The sequence below is a fragment of the Sceloporus occidentalis genome, unplaced genomic scaffold, assembly GCF_023333645.1.
Source record: "Sceloporus occidentalis isolate IW3139 unplaced genomic scaffold, rSceOcc1.0.p SCAF_3, whole genome shotgun sequence".
Taxonomy (NCBI): domain Eukaryota; kingdom Metazoa; phylum Chordata; class Lepidosauria; order Squamata; family Phrynosomatidae; genus Sceloporus; species Sceloporus occidentalis.
Genome location: NW_028316983.1, coordinates 120719325 through 120743997, shown reverse-complemented (window position 1 = coordinate 120743997; position 24673 = coordinate 120719325). Strand labels below are relative to the sequence as shown.

Here is a 24673-nt window from a genome sequence, read left to right as displayed (position 1 = left end):
GTCTGGCCATAGGGGGTGGTGCTCATTTCCGTAACTAAGCTGAAAAGCCAGTGTTGTCAGAGACTGCTCTGTGATCATGTGGCAAGTATGATTGTACAGAATGCTGTTTACCTTCCCACTGGAGTGGTACCTATTTATCTACTTGCATTTGCATGCTTTTGAACTGCTAGGTTGGCAGAGGCTGGGACTAGTGATGGGAGCTCATCCTATCATGAGGCACCCAGGCCTTGAACTCTCAACCTGCCAATATTGCAATCAACGGAGTCAGCGTCTTAACCACTTGAGCCACTGCTATATACAACATACTACTTCATTCACATTTTCACTACTCTTTTCCAAGGCCAAAATACATGTGTATACTGTACAGCTAATTTACTGCCCAGGGTCCTTTTTTCCCTTTCTTTCTCCCCTTCATTCTCTCTCTCTCTCTCTCTCTCTCTCTCTCTCTCTCTCTCTTTTCTTTTCTTTTTCACCAGCTAATCCTTTTGAAAACAGCATTGAAAAATTAAGGGCAGGGAGCAAGTCATGTTTCTTTTCTTCTCATAAAGACTAATGAACTAATTTTCTTTATGATACTCACAAAAGATTACCACAAGAATGTAATTGTGTATGGGTGTCCGGGGCAAAGAGAAAACAATACCTGTGGCATCCAATACCAGCAGGGCCATCACCCAATTATAAACCCATACACAAACATCCCAATAATATATGGAGCAAGAAATCCAAGAGATCCAAGCTAGGTTCAGAGAAGGAAGAGGCACTAGGAGTCATAATGCAGACATACATTGCAAAATGGAGTATACCAAAAAATATTTTTTTTAAATTCAGCTTGTGCTTCATAAATTATAGCAAAGCCATAGACTGTATGCACCATGACAAACTATGCGCCTTCTTAAAGAAGGGTGCCAAAGTATTTTATTTTCATAACCTGTACTCAGGACAAGCTGCTGTTGTCAGGTCAGAATACAAAGAAACAGCGTGGATTCCAATTGGCAAGGAAATCAGGCAAGGCTATATTTTAATACCCCGTTGATTTAACTTGTATCATACACAAAGCTAAATTAGACCACGAGGAATGAGGCATTATAGGCGCGGTACAGACCACCCAAATTCATCGTGCTCCTAGTGATACTAGGGTTAGGGAGTGCGCACCAACCGCATGCTCCCTAACTCTAGTACATGTGTAGGTCGCCATGATTGCGTGGCCTCGCCTACACGTTGCACATGTTGGTGATGTTGCAGCTGCGCAGCATCTAAATAACGCTGCGCAGCTGCGATGTAACCACACTGTCCTATAGCACTTTGCTGCATTTCAGCTGTGCAGCGAACAGGAGCTGCTTCTAAGCGCTCCTTTTTTGCTGCACAGCGGTACCACGCCATTTGGTTGCTGGGGTGCTGAATGACCTTTATTAAAACATCTATTTTCTCTCTTCTATTAATTTTCTACTAAATTATGTTGAATAATAAAACTTGTACTATCCACTCTTAACAGTCATCTTTGAGCCAATTTCTCTCACTCGAAACTATTTCTCTACCTCATTGGTGTACAGCAGGGGTAGGCAACCCTTTTGAGCCGGGGGCCGGGTTGCTGTCCCTCAGACAACTGGGGGGCCGAAGCCAAAAAATAAATAATTAAATAATTTTTTTAAAAAATTAAATAAATAAATAAACCGGGACAAATGTAGGACAAAATTTTCAAGTAGAGGGCACTTTTTAAATAAAAAATGGAGGACACACGAAAAAATTTGCTCATTTTTTAAAAAATGTTAAGATAAATGCATGTTTCTGAGGCTTCTATAGACAATTGCCCCACTATGCCCCTCGCGCGAGACGTGGCCCAGCGGCAATCGGCGGCAGGACCAGGCTGGGGCCGGTCCCAAGGCCTCGCCGGGCCGCATCCGGCCCGCGGGCCGCAGGTTGCCTACCCCTGGTGTACAGTGAGAGATCATTTGTGTGTTCATGTCAGGAAGTAAGCTTGCTGCAGGTCAAGATGCCATTTATTATTTGTGTTGTTTTTTTTCTGCCCAGGGAAAAGTGAGGATTTTATTACATGCCATTGTTGTAACACTTAGTCTTAGGCCTGAAATGCACAGGCAAAAAGAAGTGGCTTCTGGCTGCTTTGGGAGTGTGGCATTCAGATGATGCACTTCCCCAAAGTGGCTGGAAGCCACTCTGATGCTGCGATCCAATCCTTTGGACTGGATCAAAAAAGAGCCAATTCAATCCATTTCCCTGCAGCAGCTGGCTTAGGACTGCAGCAGTCTCTGGCTGCTCCTGGTGGGCTGTCTGCTTCACCCCTTCATTTAACATAGTAATACTTCTTATTTTAACACAGATCCATCAGCACACACCAATGCAGTGGAATAAAGATTGCTAAAATACTGTAACATTTCCAAATAGTAATTCCATAATGATGTCACAGAGTAGCTGAGATAAATAACTCATTACAAAACAGGTGTCCAAGATCTTTTATGAACTTCAATCAAACACCAAATGACAGTATCTCTGTTAATTATGTTTCCATCATAGACTAGGAGTTCAGTCTTTTATGATAAGGAACCACACATTATTTATGGAAAAGAGATTAGGCAAAGCAATGCTCAATTGCATTTGGGTCACAACTACAGTCAGCCCTCCTTATCCACAGATTTTTTTATCCATGGTTTCAAGTATCCACTGCTTGAAAATATTCGAAAAAAGTATAAATTCCAAATAGCAAACTCTGATTTTTCATTTTATATAAAGGATGCCATTTTACTATGTCATTGTATTTAATGAGACTTGAGCATCCATGGATTTTGTTATCCACAGAGGGTCTTGGAACTAAACCCCAGTGGATAACAAGATCCCACTGTATTTCCTTGATCAGGCTTAGGTCTATGATAATTTGCATCACAATGGAGATGGAAGAGTGTAAGGATGAGTCTTAGAACAGGCAGCTTGCATTATGACTAGTGTGATAAGACAGGGGCATTATAGCAGAAGAATTTGGTAGATGAGCTGTGTATCAAGAGAGGTAAGAAAGTGGTGGCATTCAGCAGTGTCAGCTGGTGCCTAGTGGAAATGCCAGGGTTGCTCACCAGAGAGGGGGAAATGGAGTCACTAAAAGTAGGGACAGCTATACATATTTTACCACCAACCACTAAACTGCATCCATATAAGTGTTGCAAAGGAGAATAGTCTTGTGCTTCCTTCACCCAATGCATAACTTTTTCCACTTGACAATTGTGGAATAAAACTGAAGAACCAGGAAGAACCAGGAAGCAGTAAGTAATTTGGTTCTTCCTTTGGTTGGTATCTACAGGCAACAGATGTCAATACCCAGTGTTTCAACCCTAACTGGAGTTGCCAAGAAGACCTCAGGGTCCTCCCCCAGAACATACACTAACTAGGGCTTCAAATGAGCAAGAGAAGGGGTTTGTTACTGGTCGATCCCTTGGGCCCAGCTTGATTCCACTCTGGCTTCTAAAGGCAAAATGGAGAATGTCCACACTCCCACTATCTGCCATAGCTTAACCCTTGCTGTCTAAGTGGAATAGGGAAGATGCTGGTATCTCTTCACTCCCATCCTACCTGTAATGTAGGCTCATTGTGAAAATCCACATGCTCCATAATATTTATTGTTTTGACTCATTGAACTCTATCCTTGCAGACATCACAAATTCCTCATTACATTTATAACTACAACTCAGTCAACAGAGAATCATCTTGTGGGAATACCACACACTGGACAGACTGCACCAACTGAACACAGTGGAGCAGATGGATCTCGACGTGGTATGATTTGGTTCAGACATTGCCCCTTCTGCTAGTAGATATGAAGTATGTAAATTTTATAACTTACGTAGTCAGAGTTGGATCTTTGTCCATGCAACTTATTCACAATTTAGGATATTTTCTACAGGGAATGGACAAAGATTATGGATTCTATGGAAAGCCTCATGCATCCTAGCATTCTTCTTCATCGGTCCAAAACACACTGCAGAAATAATCCAGTTTGAGACCACCAGACTGCCCTGGCTCAATGCTAGGCAATTCTGGGAACTGTAGTTTTGTGAGACACTTAGTCATCTCTTTCAGAGCTCTGGTGCCACAATAAACTACAATTCCCAGGATTCCCTAGCACTGAGCTAGGGCAGTTAGAGGAGTCTCCAACTAGATTATTTCTGCAGTGTGTTTTGGATCGCAGTCATTCTAATGTCCTCACAATGGCAGATGGTTGAATTCAACATCCAGATGTCCAAACCCTCAACCTTATGGCCTGGAGACTATTTCCCTGACACCTCTATCCTCGTGGGTTCAGACTATCATCACAGCATCAAGCAACTCGACGCTCTTATTGGTACAAGTCGCGCCAATTCAATCCTTTCTTTCTCAACATATTTCTCCATCCCGAGCACAGATTCAACACATCCTTGAATTCATCTTTTGTTCATTCGCTGATCGCAACCTTTCCCTTTTCCATTCATTGCTATGTGGTGACCATATCTGCACTTCCAAGCCCTAGGTAAGCCTTCCTACTTTCAACACCCTTTCGTCAAAAGTTTCCTGAAGAGTTACAGGAATCTCCACCCTCCAAAGATTGAACCAACTCCCTCTTGGCAATTTGACCTCATTCTTGCTCAACTTACCAGGAAGCCTTTTGAGCCTTTAACCACGTTTATAATCTCTGCCTTCTCACATGGAAAGTAGCCTTCCTTTTGGCCATTACATCAGCATGATGCACAGGAGATCGATGCGCCTTAGACTTTGAGCCACCTTACTTCCAATTCCATCCTCATAAGGTGGTGTTTCACCTGGATATTTCATTTCTCCCCAAGATTGTCTCTTCGTTTCATGTCAACCAAGACATCATCTTTTCTACCTTGTTGCAAGCCCATTACCCCCTTCAAAAGGACCTTACAGTCCCTTGAGGTCAAGCAAGCCCTCGCCTTTTATATTGGCAAGAATGCTCAATTTCATGCCCCCTCCCCACATCTTTTTATTTGCTACTCTTTTCAACATAAAGGACTCCCTGTATAATTGCAACCATTTTTCCAAATGAGCGTCCTTGATTTTCTTGGTTTATAAGCTGGCCAGGAAGGCGCCCCCTCTTCGCATTTGCAGTCATTCTACAAGGGCTGTGGCCTCCTTTTCTGCATCTCTACAAGGGATTCCCTTAGAGGATCTCTGCAAAGCAGTCACTTGGTCCAAACCCTTGATCTTTGTTTTACACTAAAGGATTGACAACTGCTCTTTTGCTGATGCTGCTTTCAGCGGAGTAGTCCTACTCTCTTCCTTATAGTAATATTTGGCCTGTTCCTGTGGCCCACCTGCCAGCATGACACTCCCTCCTCCTAGGTGAGTAGCTTGTTCATCTCCCATGTTTGTCAGTCACAAAAACCACGAAGGAGGAGAGGTTTCTTATCTATCTACTGAGACTCCTAGATCCTTTTCACAGGTAGTCTCATTAAGCCAGGGCCCAGTACAGAACCCTGTAGCACCTCACTGGTTACTTCTCTCCAGGATGAAGAAGAGGCATCGCTGAGTATCTTTTGGATTCGGACAGTCAACCAACTACTAATCCATTTAACAGATGCATTGTCTAACCCACATTTTACTAGCTTGTTTGCAAGAATGTCATGGGGGACCTTGTCAAAGGCCTTACTGAAACCAAGATATACTATATCTTCACCTAAGATCCCACCACTACAGCATTCCCTTCCCACCTAAGGATTCCACCACTTGCACCCCATTAACCAGGTCATCCCTGTTGGTTAGGATCAGATGTAAAATAGCAGATTTCCTTGTTGCCTCTTCCACCTTTTGGACCATGAAATTGCCTTCAAGGCAAGTGAGAAATTTGCTAGACCTTGAGGTTTTGGCTGCGTTTGGCTTCCAGCCAATATCAGGACAGTTGACGTCACTACCACATCTCTCTTTTCTGAGTGTATTGACATCTGTTCTAGAAGGCATCATCCAACCTTCAGTTTGACTTGGGAGTCTGTAGTAGACTCTCACAATAACATCTGTGTTGTTTCCCTCCCCTTTAATTTTTATCTAGATGTGATCCACCTAGCGTCCCAGGATATAAGTCCTGGATAAGTCACAAGTGTAAACTTCCCTGATATATAATACTATTACTACTCCTTTCCTATTTGGCCTTTCTCTTTAAAAGGTTATACAGTGTGCCCGTGTCATACATGGGCGCGCTTTATGCGGCTTTCAGCATATGCTGAAAGCCGCGCAGGGAGGAAGGGGCAGCACGTCCTATAGGGACGAATGGGGCGCACGCCCAAGGCTCATGTGCGCCGCCACACTGTCACATGCATGAGCCTCAAGAATTTTTTGTTTTATGCGGGGGAGTCCAGAATGGATCCCCCGCATAAACAAAGGGCGCACTGTACCCATGAGACTCATCCCACCAGGTTTCAGCAATGCCGATAATATCATATTTGCTTTGTTGTGCTACGAGTTCAAGTTCCTCTCATTTATATGTGCCTTTTCCTTTTGCTGACTGTGTAATTTTTTTTTAATTTTTATTAAATTTTATCAAATAACAAACTTATAAACAATAGAAATAACAGACCTTGGGAATGAGTAAAAAGAATTTCCACCCAATAATACATTCTTTCAAAATTGTAAAAAGATCCAAAAAGGGAAACCATAGATCATTTTGTCACAGTAAGGTGGTCAGTGTCCAAGATGTCTTTCCAAAAAACATCTTGGTGTGAAGGTGGAGCAAAATGAGATACAGTGTGCCCTTTGTTTATGCGGGTGATCTGTTCCGGACTCTCCCAAGTAAAACAAATAACGCGTATGCTCGAGCCCCATTTAAATGAATGGGGCTCGTGCATGTGGCGGTGCGGCAGTGCATGCACGTCATGGGCGCACACCCCATTCGTCCTTATGGGACACGCCGGCCCTTCCTCCCCATGCGGCTTTCAGCGTATGCTGAAAGCTGCGTAAAGCGTGCCTGCGTATGACGCAGGCGCACTGTATATTGTTATTGACATAATCAATAAAAGCAAACCAATCCTCAATGAATGTGTGTGTGTTTTATTGTCTGAATCTATTCTTGAAGGAATAGGGAAGTTTTTCTGACAACCATGTGTCCCAGACCTTTTTCCACCAGTTTCACTACTCCCTTAAGGGGCTTGTGGGGACTTGCTCAGAGCAAGTGAGTCAGAGACTTGCTTCTGGAACTAGCTAGCAGCCAAGAGCTCTGTACATAACTAGAGTCCCAGTTGATTGAGCTCGTTAACAGAGTTTGGGACAAAGGCCAGGCCCACAGGGGTTCTTTACACTGGTATTTAGCAGGGGAAGCCCACAGTCTTGTTCAGTGCCTCCTTAAGACTTCTCAGTATGGACACTGAGGGACCTGCAGCAGTCACCTGCAACACTTGTGGGATGTTTGTCTTCTTGCCCACAGATGTGAGGAACTTCACCTGCACTAAGAGCAAGTTGGTGGCCCTCTTAGAAGAGAAAGTACAGCAGCTGGAGGCCCAGGTAGCTACACTTCAGCATCATAGGGAGCAAGAGGTTTTTCTGACCAGAACAGGCCAGATGGTATTGGACGGGAAACAGACAGAGGAAGTTTCTGGGGAGGAGAAGATCACTTCACACACACTTCACACCAACAGAAGTAGATATTTGGAAGAATTTCACACACATAAGTAGGGAAACCAGGGAACGTTAAGGGGTGATATGATAGCTCTGTTTAAATACTTGAAGGGATGTCATATTGTGGAGGGAGCTAGCTTGTTTTCTGCTGCTGCAGAGAAATGAACCAGGGGCAATGGATTCAAAGCAGAGGAAAAGCGATTCCACCTAAACATTAGGAGGAACTTCCTGACAGTAAGGGCTGTTTGACAGTGGAACAAATTCCCTCGGAATGTAGTGGAGTCTACTTCCTTAGAGGTCTTTAAACAGAGGCTGGATGGCCATCTGTCGGGGATGCTTTTAGATTTCCTGCATGGCAGGGGGTTGGACTGGATGGGTTTTGCGGTCTCTTCCAACTCTGTGATTCTATGGATGGCAGCACATGCTCGTCAGTGTGCATGGGCACACGCTCCATTTAGTCTCCCTCCGTTTGCCCCCCACGGATATGCAAGGGGCGTGGATTTCAAATCCATGAAAAGGGAGGGGGGGCACTGTATATTTAGTAGGATGTGCCGTGCAAAGGGGAGGACTTGCAACATTTGGAGCCAAGTGGGAATGGCTTGTAAAAAGGCACTGGACAAACTATCAGATCTCAGTTTTGGTTCAGTTGAAAAGCATGAAAATATGTCTTGAGTTCAGGAATCGCTACTCCACCTTCCTTACCACTGGTGAATTGGGCTGTTTTGGGAAATCTGGGGTTTTTTTAAACTTAGAATATAAAATTGGTAATTATTTTTTGCCAAACCTTAAATGTATGTGGGGACAGACTAATAGGAATAGACTGAAATAAGAAGAGCAATCATGGGGTTAGAAACATCTTTACCAAGGTGATCCTGCCATTTCCATTTCCTTATTTTAGCTTTCATCCACTTATTGACTGGGTTATAGTTCCTAGACACCAGCTGAGATAAATTCTTTGTGATGAGAATGCCCAAATAGGAGAATCCAAAGGACATGTTTGTAAATTAGAAATACATGACATTCTCTCTTGATCTGATTGAGAGATTTTTCATATACATTATTTTGGATTTGTGGTAATTCAACCTGAGCCCTGGGAATTTCCCAAAGGTATCTAGCATGTTCTTTATGGCAGGGAAGGATGATTCAGGATTCTGGACCACTAAAAAGATGTCATATGCATACATCATTATTTTGTGTGGATGGCCATTTTTCCAAGTTCCTAACACACTCAAATTTGATCTAATCATTTCAGCTAATGGTTCTATATAGATTGCAAAGAGTGGCAGCGTCGTTCTGCACAAGCTAAAGAGTTCTAGGTCTATTCCACTGACCAACACTGTCCATTCCGAGTGCCTGTAGAAGTGTTTTATTGAAATAGTAAACTTGTCTCCAAAGTTTATTACCTTCAACAACCCCAAAAGAAAATTCCATTCACTCCTGTCAAATGCCTTTAAGGCATCTAATGATAGAAAGGCTAACCAGGCTTTTGTTTTGGATGAATTATGAGTTAAATTAAGGACCCTGCGGACTGAGGCAGAAATCCTCCTACCCAGAATAAAGCCGACTTGGTCTGAATTGATATATTCTGAAATAAACTCGTTTATCCTGCTAGCCATGATAGACGGTAATAATTTAGTGTCTTGATTCAATAATGCTATTGGTCTAAATGCTAAATGCTATTGGTTTTCTTCTTGTGTTTTCGGAATAGGGATGATTGACCTGTGCCAGCTATGAAGTGGAAGACCCTCGTCTAAAACTTCACTGAATAGGTGGAGTAAATGGGAAGATAATTCCATACTAAGAAGTTTGTAAAACTCAACTGAATAGCCATTAAGACCTGGAAATTTGAATGGCCTCAAGTTACCTATCAACTGTTTTATCTCCTCCAATTCTATTGGTTTATTCAGGCGTGAGAGATGTGAAAGCTTCTTAATATTGAGGGATTTTATAAAGTCCTTAGTGGCTGTGTCACAAGCAGCTTCCGATGTGTATAACTCTTTATAGAATTTGCTGAATTCTTGGATAATATCTGTGAAAGAGGTAGCCAGGCCACCTTTACAGGTGGATGATGCAGCTATTACTTTTATGTTTACCTTCTTTTTCACCACTCTGCCTAGTAGGCACAAATGTTTGTTATTAAATTCATAATAGCACTGGTATATTGTAGTGCAATTGAGATTTTCCTATTATTGAGAACGGCAAGCTCTGTTTTCTTCTTAAGAAGCGTAGCATATGTGAATGGGCATTTATGTAATTGATGAATATCCTGCAATAAGGTTTTCCTAGATAGATCCACCATTTTTTTTCTTTGTGGCACCTTCCTGAATGAGGGTTGCTTTTAAAGTATCGCACAGTAAGGCCTCAGAGGTTTCTGTTGTTTTATTTTAGTATCTCAAATTAGAATCTCTAATTTGAAATTTATCATTTGCGAGAAGGGGAGGGTTAAACCTCCAGATCCGAGATCATTGAGACCCCTGTCCTATCCTCCAATTCATGGTTGGAGTGTGTGATGTAATTGATTTGGACATCAGTAACCTCAGGGAGGAGTGACTTAGAAATAAAGAAATAATTAATAAAATGCTTTTGCGGTGCTCCCTTGGTGCTGTGTTGCATGGATGCAGCACCAGAGGAGTGCAGTGATGCCATGCACCGTGTGGTGCAATGTGCGGCATCATGGCGGCCAGGGGCAGAGCCAGGGCATGCATTGTATGGATGCCACGACCTAACTCCGCCCCCAACCCAGCTTTTCTTGCCGGTCTGCACAGCCCCTCACTGCACAAAATGGAGGCCCAGGCAGCTCCCTTTGTTGGATGCTGGGAGGAGAGCAAAGAAAAATAAAATGGAGGCCACTTCATCCTGTACTTGTAATCACTGGGGCTGATCTCCTAATTCCCTTCCCTGCAGGTTGGCAGATCTAGTTATGAAGAGAAGTTCTGAATCCTAGGGCTGACTTTTTTTTTCCCCTCGCCTTTCCTGGACCATGCCCTTCAACTGGGAAAAGAGATGAGATGACAAGCTGTTCCTTCAGCTCTTTCAGCCTTTTACTCAGAGCTTCATAATCCCTTATGATATCCTGAAGGCTGTGCCTTGCAGTACCATGACCACTACATGCCTCCTCCGAGGCTTAGAAGCAGCCATTTCCTATGTCTATTCTACCACTATTTTCTGCACTGCCCCTGCTGTTCTGCCTCATCATCCCTGATAAGGGAGATGGCTACAAATCAATTCTGTAGCTGCAAGCTCCTAGAATGATCCTTGGTGTTCCTAGTTCTCTGTGTGGCATTCCTCCAACTACCTACCTCCTGTGTAAGTGAAGTGATCTACTCCCCAGAAACTTCCTGTGTGTGTTCCTCATCAAGAATACTCCCTTCTGTTCTGTCCAGGAAAACTTCTTGATCCCTAATATGCTGAAGTGTAGCTACCCAGGCCTCCAGCTGCTGGATTTTCCAACAGGGCTACCAACCTGAACTTGGTGCAAGTGAAGTTACCCACATCTGTAGGTTAGAAGACAAACATCCCACAAATTATGCAGGTGACTGCAGCAGTTCCTTCACTGTCCATCCTAAGAAGTCTTCAAGAGGCACTGAAACAGGACTGTGAGCTTTCCCCTCAAAAACTGCCTATTAAAAACCTAGGTAAAAAACCTCTGTTGGCCTGGCTTGTTCCCCAAGCTCTGTCACCAAGTTCAAGAGACTGTGTCTGTAGCTATATAGAGCTCCTAGCTCCTTCCTGAGGCAAGTCTCTGACTCACTTTCTCTCAGCAAAAGCCCTCCGCAAGCCCCTTAAAGAAACAAAACAGTTAAAAGTAAAGGAGAAGCCGTGAAACACAGCTCCCAGTCTTACGTCTCCCCTTAATGTGAAATTTTGTGTGCTATTAGGTTCACGCCTCTGGCATAAATTACAAATGCTAGGTTGCTAGGTCTGCCCCAGTGACTCACAGAAGCCCCAGCCCCTCAGATCATGTGCTCAGGGAAAGCACACTTTCAGGAAAAAAACACACTCACAAAGGTTTGCAGGGGGGGGGGGACCCTCACCCAGTCAAAATGGTTGCCCAGACACCGCTCTCCCTTTTCTCCCTGTTAAGAGACTGAGCTTGCAAGTCTCTGGCAGGTATTTATAAAGGCTAGGCTGCTGGGCCTGCCCCAGTGACTCACAGAACCACAATTCCAGGTGGGCAACCTGTTGTTACCCTACAGAGTAGTAAGTCCCCAACTATATCACACACAGAACATTGGACAGATATTCTTGGACATGAAAAATAGTATTTAATGGGATGAAGATGAGCAAAAGATACCGGCTATGATCCACTTTCTAGGCCTGAACAGACAGGCCAAAATAAAGCTGCTTTGGGTCACTTTGGAAGTATACTGTTTAAATGCTGCATGTATCCTAAGAGGCTGGGAGTCATGCCAAAGCCACTCTCTTAGTCCTAAGGACCGGAGAACAGCTTTGACACAGCTTCTGGCCTCTTAAGATGCTTGTGTCAATTAAACAGCATACCTCCAAATTGACTTGAAGCAGCTTTATTTTGGTCTGTCTGTTCAGTCAATTAGATATTCTGAACATTGTTAGGTTGGTGTCCTTCCCCACCCCCAACTGAGCATAGGAAAACACTCTAAAGCAGCCAACATTTCTCACTCGATTGCTGCTGAATATCTCCAGAAACCTAGCATGAAGTGAACGACTGACCCACACCATTCCTGAGCCCATTGAAGAAACTGGACAACCTGAGGGACTGCTTCAATAAATGGAACAGAAATAGTAGCCAGCCACCAAGGTCAACCTATGTTCACGAGCATGTCACATAAAGGATGCAAGCATATGTGTCCCATATTTTTAAAGCATAGGCAGTCAGAAATCATGAGTATTCAAACTCACATTAAGTGATGTCTCCTATTTTGAACATATAACTAAAGTGATTGTCTGTTAATTTTCCAAAAAAACCAAAACAAAACAAAACAAAACCCCCCAGATTTTTCAGTCTTGAAGTCTATATTAAAAAGCAGAGATTTTCACGTAAACTAAAAATACATCATAAATAATGCAACTATTACTAAACAGAATATTCCTACCTCTGAAATGCTGCATACAGCACCTGGTATTTCTTGGTGGTCTTCCATTCTAGTACTAATCAGGGCCTCTCTTAGCTTCCAAAACTGTATGGGATCTTAGGCCATCATTCACAACATTACCATCACAACTAGAGAAGTGCAATAAATAAATAAAATGAAAGAAATAAATCACAGCAAAGCTGTATTAGACTATACAGTCATCCCTCCGTTTTCACGGGGATCCGTTCCAGAACCCTCCAGTAAAAGTGGATATTTGCATATACTGAAGCCCCATTAGATTGAATGGGAAGCTGCAAGTGTGTGCCATGGCCATGCACCCCATTGTTTTCCCCTCCGTTTCCTGCCGGCATATATGCGAGGACACAGATTTCAAGTGCGTGAAAATGGAGGGGTGACTGTAGTTGCAAAAATTAATGGCTTGTCCCCTCGGGGCCTGTACACATGGGCCAAAAAAGCCTGGACTCCCCCCAGTCTCACATCATCCTGTAAGGCTAATGCAAGCAATTAGCCCAGAGTTCTCTGACAGACAAGGCTAAATGTCTCAAAAAACTACAGTTCCCAGAATTCCCTAACATTGAGCTAGGGCAGTCACAAACTGGATTATTTCTGCAGTGTACTGGACCTATGTGAATTTTAGTTTTTCCAGTCTGAAAAAGAATAAAATGGAAGATGAAAGCTGTCAATATAGTGGGCCCTTGGTATACACTGGGGTTTGGTTCCAGGATCTTCATAGATAACAAAACTCGTGGATCCACAAGTCCTATTATACATAATGGCATAGTAAAATGGTGTCCCTTATATAAAATGGCAAAATGAATGTTTGCATTTTAGAATGCATACATTCTAAAAATTTGTTGAAACTGTAGATGCTTGAATCCGTGGATAAAAAACCTGTGGACAGAGAAGGCTGACTGTATTGTATTAAAGAAAGGACCAATATTTTCTGGGTTTTGAAACAATGGTATGGTTTGAAAAATACAATACACCAGAAAATCTGCAAAAACTCTGGTTGATCACGTATTTATTTCCTCCCAAAAATGGGACATAGGGTGGCTCATAGTATAGTTTAAAGCACCATACAGCTATCTACACACACACTCTTTAAAAAATTTAAAACTAAGCTATCTCATTAAAAATGTACTTTATAAGCAGCATGACTGTTCCCGCACAACATTTGGAATGACAAAAGAAATAATGGAACTTTGCTCTGTGATCTGTTTAACATTTCACCTCAGTGCAGGAGAAGCTTACTTTCTAGTTTGTTTCTCCCTCAACAGAGAAGAAAGTCAGGAATTGTTTTAGTTTCTTTCTCTAGTTTGTTGAGGCATAAACAAATTGGAAATGAAGCTGTGTTGACATGGTAAGCAAACCACAGAGGTTCGTAGTTTGATTAATCTAGTAGTTTGAGCAACCACGCAGTGTGTACCTGTATGTAGGCACCACCATGGTGCCATGTAACCAAAAAGCCAGGGTTCCTGAAGATCCTTGGCTTACTGTGTCATCGAAACCAACCTAATACATAGATCTCAGCATTACTGTACAGGAACAGAGAAATATCCTAATTTTTCAAAAAAAGTGTTCAAAAATGAACATAATTGTATCATAATTCAGAGGTGGTAATAAATTTGGATATATGCAAAATGTAACCAAAATCACAGTCCCAGGCCCCATTCAGACTCACTATCTGCACTGGATGGAACTGGGTTGATCGAGATCCCCCGCCCCCCGAATCCCTCCGGAAGCAAGTGCCCACTATTTGCCTCAGGGTAATTTAACCCTGAATGCCATGCAGCTCCGGGGAGAGTTCTCATTTGCTGAACCGGTTTTAAAAAAGGCTCCTTTGATGTCAATCAAATGTATTTCCGCTTTCGTCGAGGTGACGTTTCCTACAGCGATTGGGCCACCGGATGTGTGCTTCCCCCCTCCTTTTTTTAAAACCAGGTGCCAGTATGTGCAGATGCTGTCAAATTTAAAAACCTCCAGGTGTGTATGTTGTGTGTATTTGGGTCACTACAGATTGGGGATCTCCGCTGCCTCCGTTTTCAACCCCCAAATGCAATCTAATGCATCTGCATCATTCCTCCTTGCCACCCCAATGCCTCATACATAATAATAATAATAATAATAATAACAACAATTAATTCCTCACCTCAGAATACCATCTCTGCATCCTTTGCTTTCTCTCAGCCAGCCCAATTCCTTACAGACAGTAGCAAAAGCATTCTGTATCAATTTGCCAAATTGAGAGAGAAACATTTGTAGCATTCGCATATAAAAAATAATTTAGAAAAATAGCCTTTTGCAAAGTGCGTGCTGCTGGAATCAAGCAAATGAAAGGGAAAGTAGCACAAGCGGACACATTCTATCTATATATGTGTCTACCTGTAGAACTATGCGCATACATTGTCAAATAATATAAAAATAAAAAGAGAGCTGCCTGGTGCGAGAGGGAGGCTTGTTCCGTTCTGTGCCCTCCCTTTGACCTACCCTTAACTTGACCCTTTCTCAGGCACCCCGATCGCCCTTTGCATCCTTCCTCCGGCGCCTGCCTCCTCCTCCTCCTCTTGCTCCGTTACCCCCAATCGCCCTTTGCACCCTTCCTCCGGCTCCTTCCTTCTCCTCCTCCTCCTTTTCCGATGAAGGGGGAGGGAATGTTCTGCCCTCTGCCCTCCCTCTGACCTAAATCCCTCCCCTGATCATGACCAGGGGCAAGTTCATATTCGCCGGACCCGTTTTTTTAAAAAAAAAAGATATAGCTTTTACCCCACTTCCAAATGACCCGCGCTAAGGGACATTTGCCCCGGAATGGGTGTGCAAGCCTCGGATTCGCTTGTGGGAGATTCGAGGCGAATATGAACTTCACGTGCATAATTTGGTTCCTGGTCCAGGGTAAAAGGTAGTCTGAATGGCCCACTAGTTACTCCCACTGCCTCCTCCTCAGTCATACACTGGGATAGCCTCCATATATAAGAATAAACTTCTACCCAAATCATTACAGAGAGGCTACAGGAGGAAGATAATGTGTCCTTGTTACAGTTAAAACTGACAGTCTGAAATTCCAGTTGATGACATGTTAATTATCCATTCGCACAAAATATCCCAATTTTAGTGCCCCTAAGAAAGAGCTGATTACAGTGGGACTTTGTTGTCCTCTCGGTTTGGTTCCAGGATCCCCCATGGATAACAAAATCCATGGATGCTCAATTCCCATTAAATATAATGGCATAGCAAAATAGTACCCCTTATATAAAACAGAAAATCAAGGATTGCTATTGGAGACCAACTTGTTCAGGGGAGCGTTCCCAGGCACTGTGTGATTATTTATCTGTTATTTGATAAAACTGTTGCTGTTGATGTTTTAATTGCTGCTTGCTTTTTAACTAATTCTATTTTATATAATTACCTATTGTTTTTATGTATTTTGTAGACTGTACACCATTGGCAGGTTTAATATATTTTTATTGATTTAATTATTTGTATGTACAGTGCTGTGTACATTTAAAGCACTATAGAAATAAACTATAATAATAATAATAATAATAATAATAATAATAATAATAATTTATACTTTTTTGCAATATTTCCAAACCATGGATGCTTGAATCTGTGGATAAAAAATCCGTGGAGAAGGAGGACTGACTGTACATACTAGGTATCCCTGTTATTGTTGCTGTTGTTGTGTACCTATAATAGGGTTTTCTTAGCAAGAGGGTTTTTTGCCAGTGCTTCCTTCTGAGGTTGAGTGTCTGTGACTTGCCAAAGGTCACCCAATGGTTTCCGTGGCTGAGTGGGATTTGAACCCTGGTTTCCAGAGTCATAGTCAATGCTCAAACCATGACATCATGCTGGCTCTGTACCACTCATCCCGCATATAGTAAAGTAATTCTACAGTTCTATATACACTTAATTGACAGTCCTACTGAACTCAATTAGACTCACTTCCACTGGTGTGGGTTTTCTGGAAAAGACAGAAAAAGGAAAACTTTCCAGTCCTCTAAATTTCTTGTATCTGATTCAGAATATTTGGCTAAATGTTACATTCAAACATGTTCACGGCTTGATGTGAAAATTACTGTATTGGATAGTTGTAATACAGTATAATGAAAACAACAGATACTTCCTTTATATTTAACAAAAATATTGCATCTGCTAGTTATTACCCAGAGAGCGGAAGATAATATTCCAAATTAAAATTATAACTTTATTTTGCTGGGGGAATAACTGTAGCACCTTCAGCTTCACCCACACGTTCATTTGTTGATCTATTCATTTCAGCACCATGGTTTGCCAATTCTTGTCTCCTCAGAATAACAAAATGTGCATATCCTATATTTAGTCCATCTAATATGACTGACTGTAATACAACAGACCAGGTAAGTGGGTATATGCGATTGTATATATCAGGGGTCGGCAACCTACGGCCTGCGGGCCACATGCAGCCCGCCGAGCCGTTGGGATTGGCCCCAGCTCGGTCCTGCCGCCGATTGCCGCCGCCTTGCCTGCCGCCAAAGGCCCCACGGGGCCTTTGGCCTGTCGCGCAAGCGCGCTGGGCCATTGGCCTCTCGCGCAAGCGTGCGGGGCCTTTGGCGGTGGGCAAGCGGGGCAAAGGCCCCGTGCACTTGCGCGAGAGGCCAATGGCCTCTCGCGGAAGCGCGTGGGGAGGAGGAGAAGGGAGGAAGGATGGAGGAGGAAGAGGAGGAGGGAGGAAAGAAGGAGCAGGAGGAGGAGGAGGAGGAGGAAGAAGAAGAACAGGAGGAGGAGGAGGAAGAAGAAGAACAGGAGCAGGAGGAGGATTTCCATTCCATTTTTACAGGTCTGCTTTGTTTTAACAATGATGATGGTGATGGTGATATGAGCCAGCTTCAGAGGCACAGCCAATGTAAGTTGCTGTGATTTTTACAAACTCATGCGCAGTGAAGAAAAACCACAGTCCCTTGACCAAGTACACACTTCTGAGAAGTACAGTTGAACCCGAGGGCAAATCACTTATGAGACCACCTTGACATGTTAAATATGCATAGCCATGTGAACCCATGTTCAGTGTGAAACCCAAAGAGTTTGGTTATGCAATAAGCCTCTGAAATATGCAAGAGGCCATCTTAAGTAAAGCCATGTTCAATGCCCAAATGTGCTGTTTGGAATGGGGGGAGGGGGGGTTGGCCAGAAAGGGAAGTACATTTCTGCCATCTGTCTAGGAATAATGCCCAAATGTCCTCCATTTTGATCATGCCTAAGAAACATGCATTTATATTATAATTTTTAAAAAATCATCAATTTTTTTCGCATGTCCTCCATTTTTTTAAAAAATGTGTCCTACATTTGAAAATGTTGTCCTATATTATTTAATTATTTATTTTTGCCCCCCCCCCCCCCCGGTTGTCTGGGGGACACCAACCCGGCCCCTGGCTCAAAAAGGTTGCCTACCCCTGGTATATATTGTGTAGAAAGTCTTCCACATAAAAATACAGCATTAAAAAAATTCTGTTTTCCTCTCCATTTCCACATCTACTTGCATAGGAACAGACTGGAATCATCATAGTATACCTGTATATAGATGTTGGCTATTGCAGGACCTATTTATACAGTGTAGGGACTAAATACCCTAAAAGCACCAGACCCTATCTGACCTTGGAAGCTAAAGTGGGTCTGCCCTGGCTAGTACTCGGATGAGAGACCACCAATGAATATCAGGTGTTATAGGCTATATTTCAGAGGAGGGGATGGACAAAACCACCTCCTGAGTACTCCTTGCCTAAGAAATCCAGAAGAAAAGTTCATGGGGTCACTATAATTCAACAGACAACTTGAAGGAACAATCCTATTATTAGGATTGATAATATATTTCTCTGTTATCTCTACCTGAGGGGAAAAAAGATGAATATGGTTTTGTTTTGTCTATTATTATAAAGGGTTGGGGAGAAAACAATCTAAAAAAAACCCCAAGGGGTTTTTCGGGTTTTTTTGGTTTAAAATTTTATCTTTTTTTTTTTTTTTGGCATTAATGTTGGAATAAAAAACCTGAATCCTGCTTATTATATTAACTGTGAAACGTTATTTTATTTATTAGAAAGCTTGATCAACCATGTTTTAATGCTTTTAAACATTACAATCTGTGGCACCTCCAGCTTCACCCACACAAAGTTATTAGGCTTTGATATGATTTACATCTTTCAATAAACTTTGGGAATTACATTGACAAGTTAGTATCCTATATAGAATATAGGACTGTTCCAATATAGGACTAAATCAGAAAATTAAGTAGCAAAATGCAGTTCAGATGTTATGGCTACTCATTAATATAATAATTGTTTTTTTAAGTGCTCTTTTAGATCAGGTTGTATTAACTGAAGGATTTGTTTCTGGATGGAATTTATTGCACTATAAAATAAAATGATTACTATGGTTTTACACTGTAAGCTCTGAGTCTCAAATTTGGGGGGAAAGCTGGATACAAATAAATAATTAGAGCAACAACAGCAACAAACCAACAACAACAGACTTCTTAATAAAAATATGAATGATAGGTTTTAAAAAACCAACACTGTTTTTTTTTAAAAGAAGTCATTTCATTTAAACGAACCTAATTTAAATCAGCTATATTATCACAGAATGTTGTTTACCTGCCAGCAAAAAATATAATGTTTTGCCTATGACAAAGGATATCCACCGAAACCCCTCTAATGAAGACTTTAAAATATTGGGAGGAACACACAGAAACAGGCAATCCTTGAAGTATCTTCATCCTAAACTTTAAGAAGTCAGAAACAACACTTTAAAATTTGGCCTACTAATAGACTGATTGTCACAACAACAGGCACAGCACCAGAAATAATGCAGTTTGACACCATAGCACTGAGCCATGGCAGTTAGTTTTGTGAGATATTTAGCCTTCTGTCAGAGAACTCTGGTGCCACAATAAACTACAACTCCCAGAATTCCATAGCATTGATCCACGACAGTTAAAGTGGTGTCAAACTGGGTTATTTCTGTAGTGCGGGTGGAGTCCTGGTTAAGGTATCTAGGTCCAAAACACACTGCAGAAATAATCCATGTTGAGACTGCTTTAACTGCCCTGGCTCAATGCTAGGGAATTCTGGGAACTGTAGTTTTGTGAGACATTTAGCTTTCTCTGTCAGAGAGCTCTGGGGCCACAACAAACTACAATCCCCACGATTCCGTAGCAGTGAGCTAGGGTAGTTAAAGTGGTCTCAAACTGGATTATTTCTGCAGTATCTTTTGGACCCTAGTCACCACATTATGAACTCTTCTTCTGTTTCTAAACCTTATTTAAAGGTAGATCCATTCAGAGTACACTATGGTACTGTATTCAAAAATGAAGTTTACCAGAGGATGCTAGAGTCTCTTTGCCAAGGTAGTCTGTCTATAATAGGATGTCTTTCCCTGAGTCCTCCCTCATTTCGCTCAGATCTGTGGTAATGAAGGTTAGGACCTGCAACCTTCTAGACCAGTGGTTCCCAACCTGTGGGTCGGGACCCCTTTGGGGGGTCGAATGACCCTTTCACAGGGGTCGCCTAAGACCATCGGAAAACACATATTTGCACGTGCAATGAAAATAATTGTATGGTTGGGGGTCATCACAACATGAGGAACAGTATTAAAGGGTCGCAGCATTTGAAAGGTTGGGAACCACTGTTCTAGACTGTCTTCCCCATTCAACTTGTACTCTTTCTTGAAACCAAGCTTTCTTTCTGTCCTTTGGAAATATCTAAGTAACAGCAACAATGGCCAGGGATTAAGGAAATTGGACTCCAGCAACATTTGGAGGGGTGCAAGTTTCCCACACTGTTTACAGACACATGGGGAAATGACAGGATTTTCCTATACTAGGAAGTACATGAGGAGACTCAAACGTTAAATCCAAACATAGGCCTGTTACGGACTGCCAAAATAAAGCTGCTTGGGGTCTCTTTGGAGGTATGCTGTTTAAATGATGCATGCATCCTAAGAATCCGGAAGCTGCACCAAATCTGCACTCCAGTGCTTAGGAATGGAGTGTGGCTTTGGCGCGACCTCCGGACTCTTAGGACCCATGCATCATTTAATGAGCATACCTCCAAAGAGATCCGAAGCAGCTTTATTTGGGCAGTCTGTAACAGGCCATAAATAAGAAGCCAAAGCCCCTTTTGTCTTGTGGGTTGTTGGTTTCCAGTCACTGGATTCCACTACAGAAGAATTCAGAGGCATAGCCTGGAATATCACTATGCAAAGAGATCTTGTAGCGGTAGGCTGTGAGAGTGTCAGTAATGCGGATCCCAACAGAATAAATCAGAACAAACAACATGGTATATACACTAGCATGAAGAAAGTGGCTCTGGGGAAGGGGAGCAATGAGGCGGGGTATTAAAGATATCCAGACAAATTGTAATAGAATGTAGGAATATATATATATATATATAGAGAGAGAGAGAGAGAGAGAGAAAAAGAACAATGTACTGTATAATAATCAATATGCAATGTATACAACTTAAAAAAAACTGACCTGAAGAGAAGAATAAGGAATATAATAAGTCAGGCTTCATTTGCTATAATAATGTATTATATACAGACCCTTGGTAAACTGTTACTTCCGGATCGAGATCTAATCCCTAGGGTCCCAAACACACTGTAGGAATAATCCAGTGTGAGAGGGCCTTCACTGCCCTGACTCAATGCTAGGGAATTCTGGGAGCTGTAGTTTAATGAAGCATTTACCCTTCTCTGTCAGAACTCTGGAGGACACACAGGCCTGTTACAGACTGCCAAAATAAAGCTGCTTCGGGTCTCTTTGGAGGTATGCTCTTTAAATGATGCATGGGTCCTAAGAGTCCAGAGGTCGCACCAAAACCACACTCCATTCCTAAGCACTGGAGTGCAGCTTTGGTGCAGCTTCCGGATTCTTAGGATGCATGCATCATTTGAATAGCATACCTCCAAAGAGACCCCAAGCAGCTTTATTTTGGCAGTCTGTAACAGGCCACAATAAACTCCAGTTCTCAGGTTCCCTCAGCCCTGAGCCAGGATAGTTAAAGCAGTCTCAAAGTGGATTATATCTGCAGTGTGTTTTGGACCAAAGTTGGGGGGGGGGGGGAAATAGGAACAAAAGATGTGGGAAAAGGAGCCCAATGGGCCCAAAGCGAGAGGCCGAAATAAAGCTGCTTCGGTTCACTTTGGAAGTGCGCCTAAGGACTGGAGCGCAGTTTTGGGGCGGCTTCTGGCCTCTTAAGATGTGTGTGGCATTTAAACACCTCCAAAGTGACGCGAAGCAGCTTTATTTTGACCTGTGTGTTCAGGCCCAATGCCTCCTTCCTTGGGGGTCTTTAAACAGAGGCTGGATGGCCATCTGTCACTCAGGGGGTGCTTTGAGGGTGAGTTCCTGCATGGCAGGATGGGCTTGGACTGGATGACTCCAGCTCTAGGGTGAATGGACCCTTCCTGCCTGGCCTTTTGCAAGTGGCTGCAAAACCCGTCCTTACAGCTACCGAGAGAAGCCCTGGTGACTCTGGAGCCCTTGCTTTAGGGCTAGCCCTTCCCACCTCTGGGGCCCTGGGCCCTTGGGCCACAGCCCTCTCTCTCAACGCAGCCCAGCCACGAAGAAGAAGGAGGATCCGGGGCTTCAATCCACCGCCATCATCTCCCTACCTTTGAAAGCAAAGCAAGCGGGTGTGTGTTTATACTGTAGGCCGCCCTGGCTGCCTTGGGGGAGAAGGGCGGGATGGAGCACATGAGCAAAAGTTGTGTTTGGTTTTCCAGGGCCAAAGGGAGCTGGGCGGCGACCCGCAAGTCGGCCTCGAGCCCTCTTCTCTCCTGCCACCGCCCCCCTCCCTCCACGGCCGGCGAGGGAGCCACCCTCCCGGGCGGAAGGCAAAAATCGAGGCCGGCAAAAGCCTGAGGCCTAACCTAGGGAAGCGAGAGTGAGGCCTGAACGGCGAAGGCCTGGGGCCTCTCTCTCTGGCTGCCTCCGAGGCCGAAGGAGAGGAGCCCGGCTGCTGGGGCAGCCCCCGCCCTATTGTTCCTCCGCTCACCTCCTCGCGGCTTCGGCGGCGGCTCCTTTCAGCTGCGGACCAGCGCCGTGGCGCCCTCCTCCGCCGCCGCCGCCTCCTCTTTCCCCCCGCGGAGCCAGAGATGGCCGGCGCCCACCCTCCGGCCCGCGGCTGCTCCTGCTTCCACCGCCGCCGCTGCCGCCGCCGCTGCTGCCTCCGCTGCCTCCAGGGCCGCCTCTGCAGCAGGGGCCATCTTGGGAGCCTCCTCTCCTCCTCCTCCTCGGAGGCGCTCCCTCCCTCAGAGCGCGGAGGAGGCAGGGAACGAAGGAAGGAAGGAAGGAAGGGGAGGCCGGACAAAGGCGGCTCCTAGTCCTCCGGGGCCTCGCCCTCGCCGCAAAATGGAGGACGCCAGCAAGCAGCCCTCCTCCCAGAGAAAGCCCTGCCTCCCTCCCTGAGTCCCCTGCTCAAAATGGAGGACACAAGGCTGGAAGAGAGGATGGTGGCCTGGAAAAGGAGGGCGCCCAGAGGAGGCTTATAAGGCTGCATCCATACTGGAGGAACAACCCGGTGTGGCACCGCTTTGACTCTTTGTCTGGCTCTTTGCTATGGAATTCTGGGAGTTGGAGTTTGTTGTGGGGCCCAGAATTCCATAGCAAAGAGTCAAAGCGGTGCCACACCGGGTTGTGACTCCATTATGGATGCAGCCCCAACAAAGGCCCTCAGCGTTAGGGTTTCACAGGGCCAAGAGGCCTACCATGGCTTCCTCAGGACCCAGACCAGGCCTGCTTCTGCAGTCAACATACATTGGCCTGCTGCTCTTTTTATTCTGTGCCTGTGCTTGCTTTGCATTCAAAGATATAGCCGTGTTAGTCTCTGGAATCAGGGCCTGGAGAGATCTTGGGGCGCCTTTGGGACTCACGCCAAGAAAGAAGTTGGCAGCATGAGCTTTCCTAGGCTTCAGTCTACTTCCTCAGATGCAGTTCAATATAATAATAATAACAACAACAACAATAATAAATGTAATAATAAATCTTGGAGCACCTTTGAGACTAACTGAAAGAAAGCAGTTGGCAGCAGGAGCCTTCCCTGGCTTCAGTCTTACTTCCTCAGATTCAGTTCGATATAATAATAATAACAACAACAACAACAATAATAATAAATGTAGAGAGATCTTGGAGCACCTTTGAGACTAACTGAAAGAAAGCAGTTGGCAGCAGGAGCTTTCCTAGGCTTCGGTCTACTTCCTCAGATGCATCTAGTGTAGGAAGCAGACTTCAGGGCCTGAAGCTGCTTTGGGTCACTGGAGGTATGCTGTTTAAACAACACACACGCTTCCGGCCTCTTAGCATTTAAGCATTCAGCATTTAAACAACATACCTCGAAAGTGACCCAAAGCAGCTTTATTTTGGCCTGTCTGTTCGGGCCCTGAAGTCTACGAAAGCTTATGCTGCCAGCTTCTTTCTTGTCTCAAAATCTCTCTACATACCGATTCCACAGACTAACACAGCTATATCTGTGAATTATATCATTTTAAGTAACCCTAAGTGCAAGCATCCAGTATAAAGACAATGTAATAATAATAATAATAACAGTAGTCGTCATCGTTGTAGTAAATGGCTAGCTAGCTCATATCTATTCTATGAATAGCAAATGATATGGGTTGTTTCAGACATCGTGCCTCCAGCCATCCACATGTCCTGGCAACCTTGGGAAGATATTCATTTTTTCTTCTGTCTATAGGACATCTTCCATTTCTGAAAAGCGAGTACAGTAACTGAACTATTTGGGGAACAAAGTCGTAACCATTTTGTATGTTTCCTCTGGATGCCTTCAGTGAAAGAGCGTGGTTTATGTTAAAATGCAGTCTCGCTGCACAATCGAGTGAAACCTGAAAACAGAAAACAACAATCTTCGTAAAGAAATTTGGGCAAGATACTATTTTATCTAATTATCACATATATGCCTCACCCTTTCTCCAAAATACTCAAGACAGTATACATTGGCCTGTTACAGACTGCC

The 24673-nt window shown here is 43.7% G+C and overlaps 1 protein-coding gene across 4 annotated transcripts in view; it reads right to left on the bottom strand.

The window, feature by feature from the left end:
- RC3H1 (ring finger and CCCH-type domains 1) overlaps positions 1-23088 on the bottom strand; it is an 86914-nt gene extending 63826 nt beyond the window's left edge. The window contains exons 1-2 of one of the 4 annotated variants that reach the window (XM_089515982.1): positions 22697-23085; positions 19295-19422 (exon numbers count right to left, since the gene is read on the bottom strand). The gene's annotated coding sequence lies outside the window, so the exon portion shown is untranslated. Of the gene's footprint in view, positions 1-19294; positions 19423-22696 lie in introns of all 4 variants that reach the window. The other 3 variants (XM_089515984.1, XM_089515983.1, XM_089515981.1) reach the window with 3 other exon arrangements.
- Positions 23089-24673: the final 1585 nt, after the last annotated feature.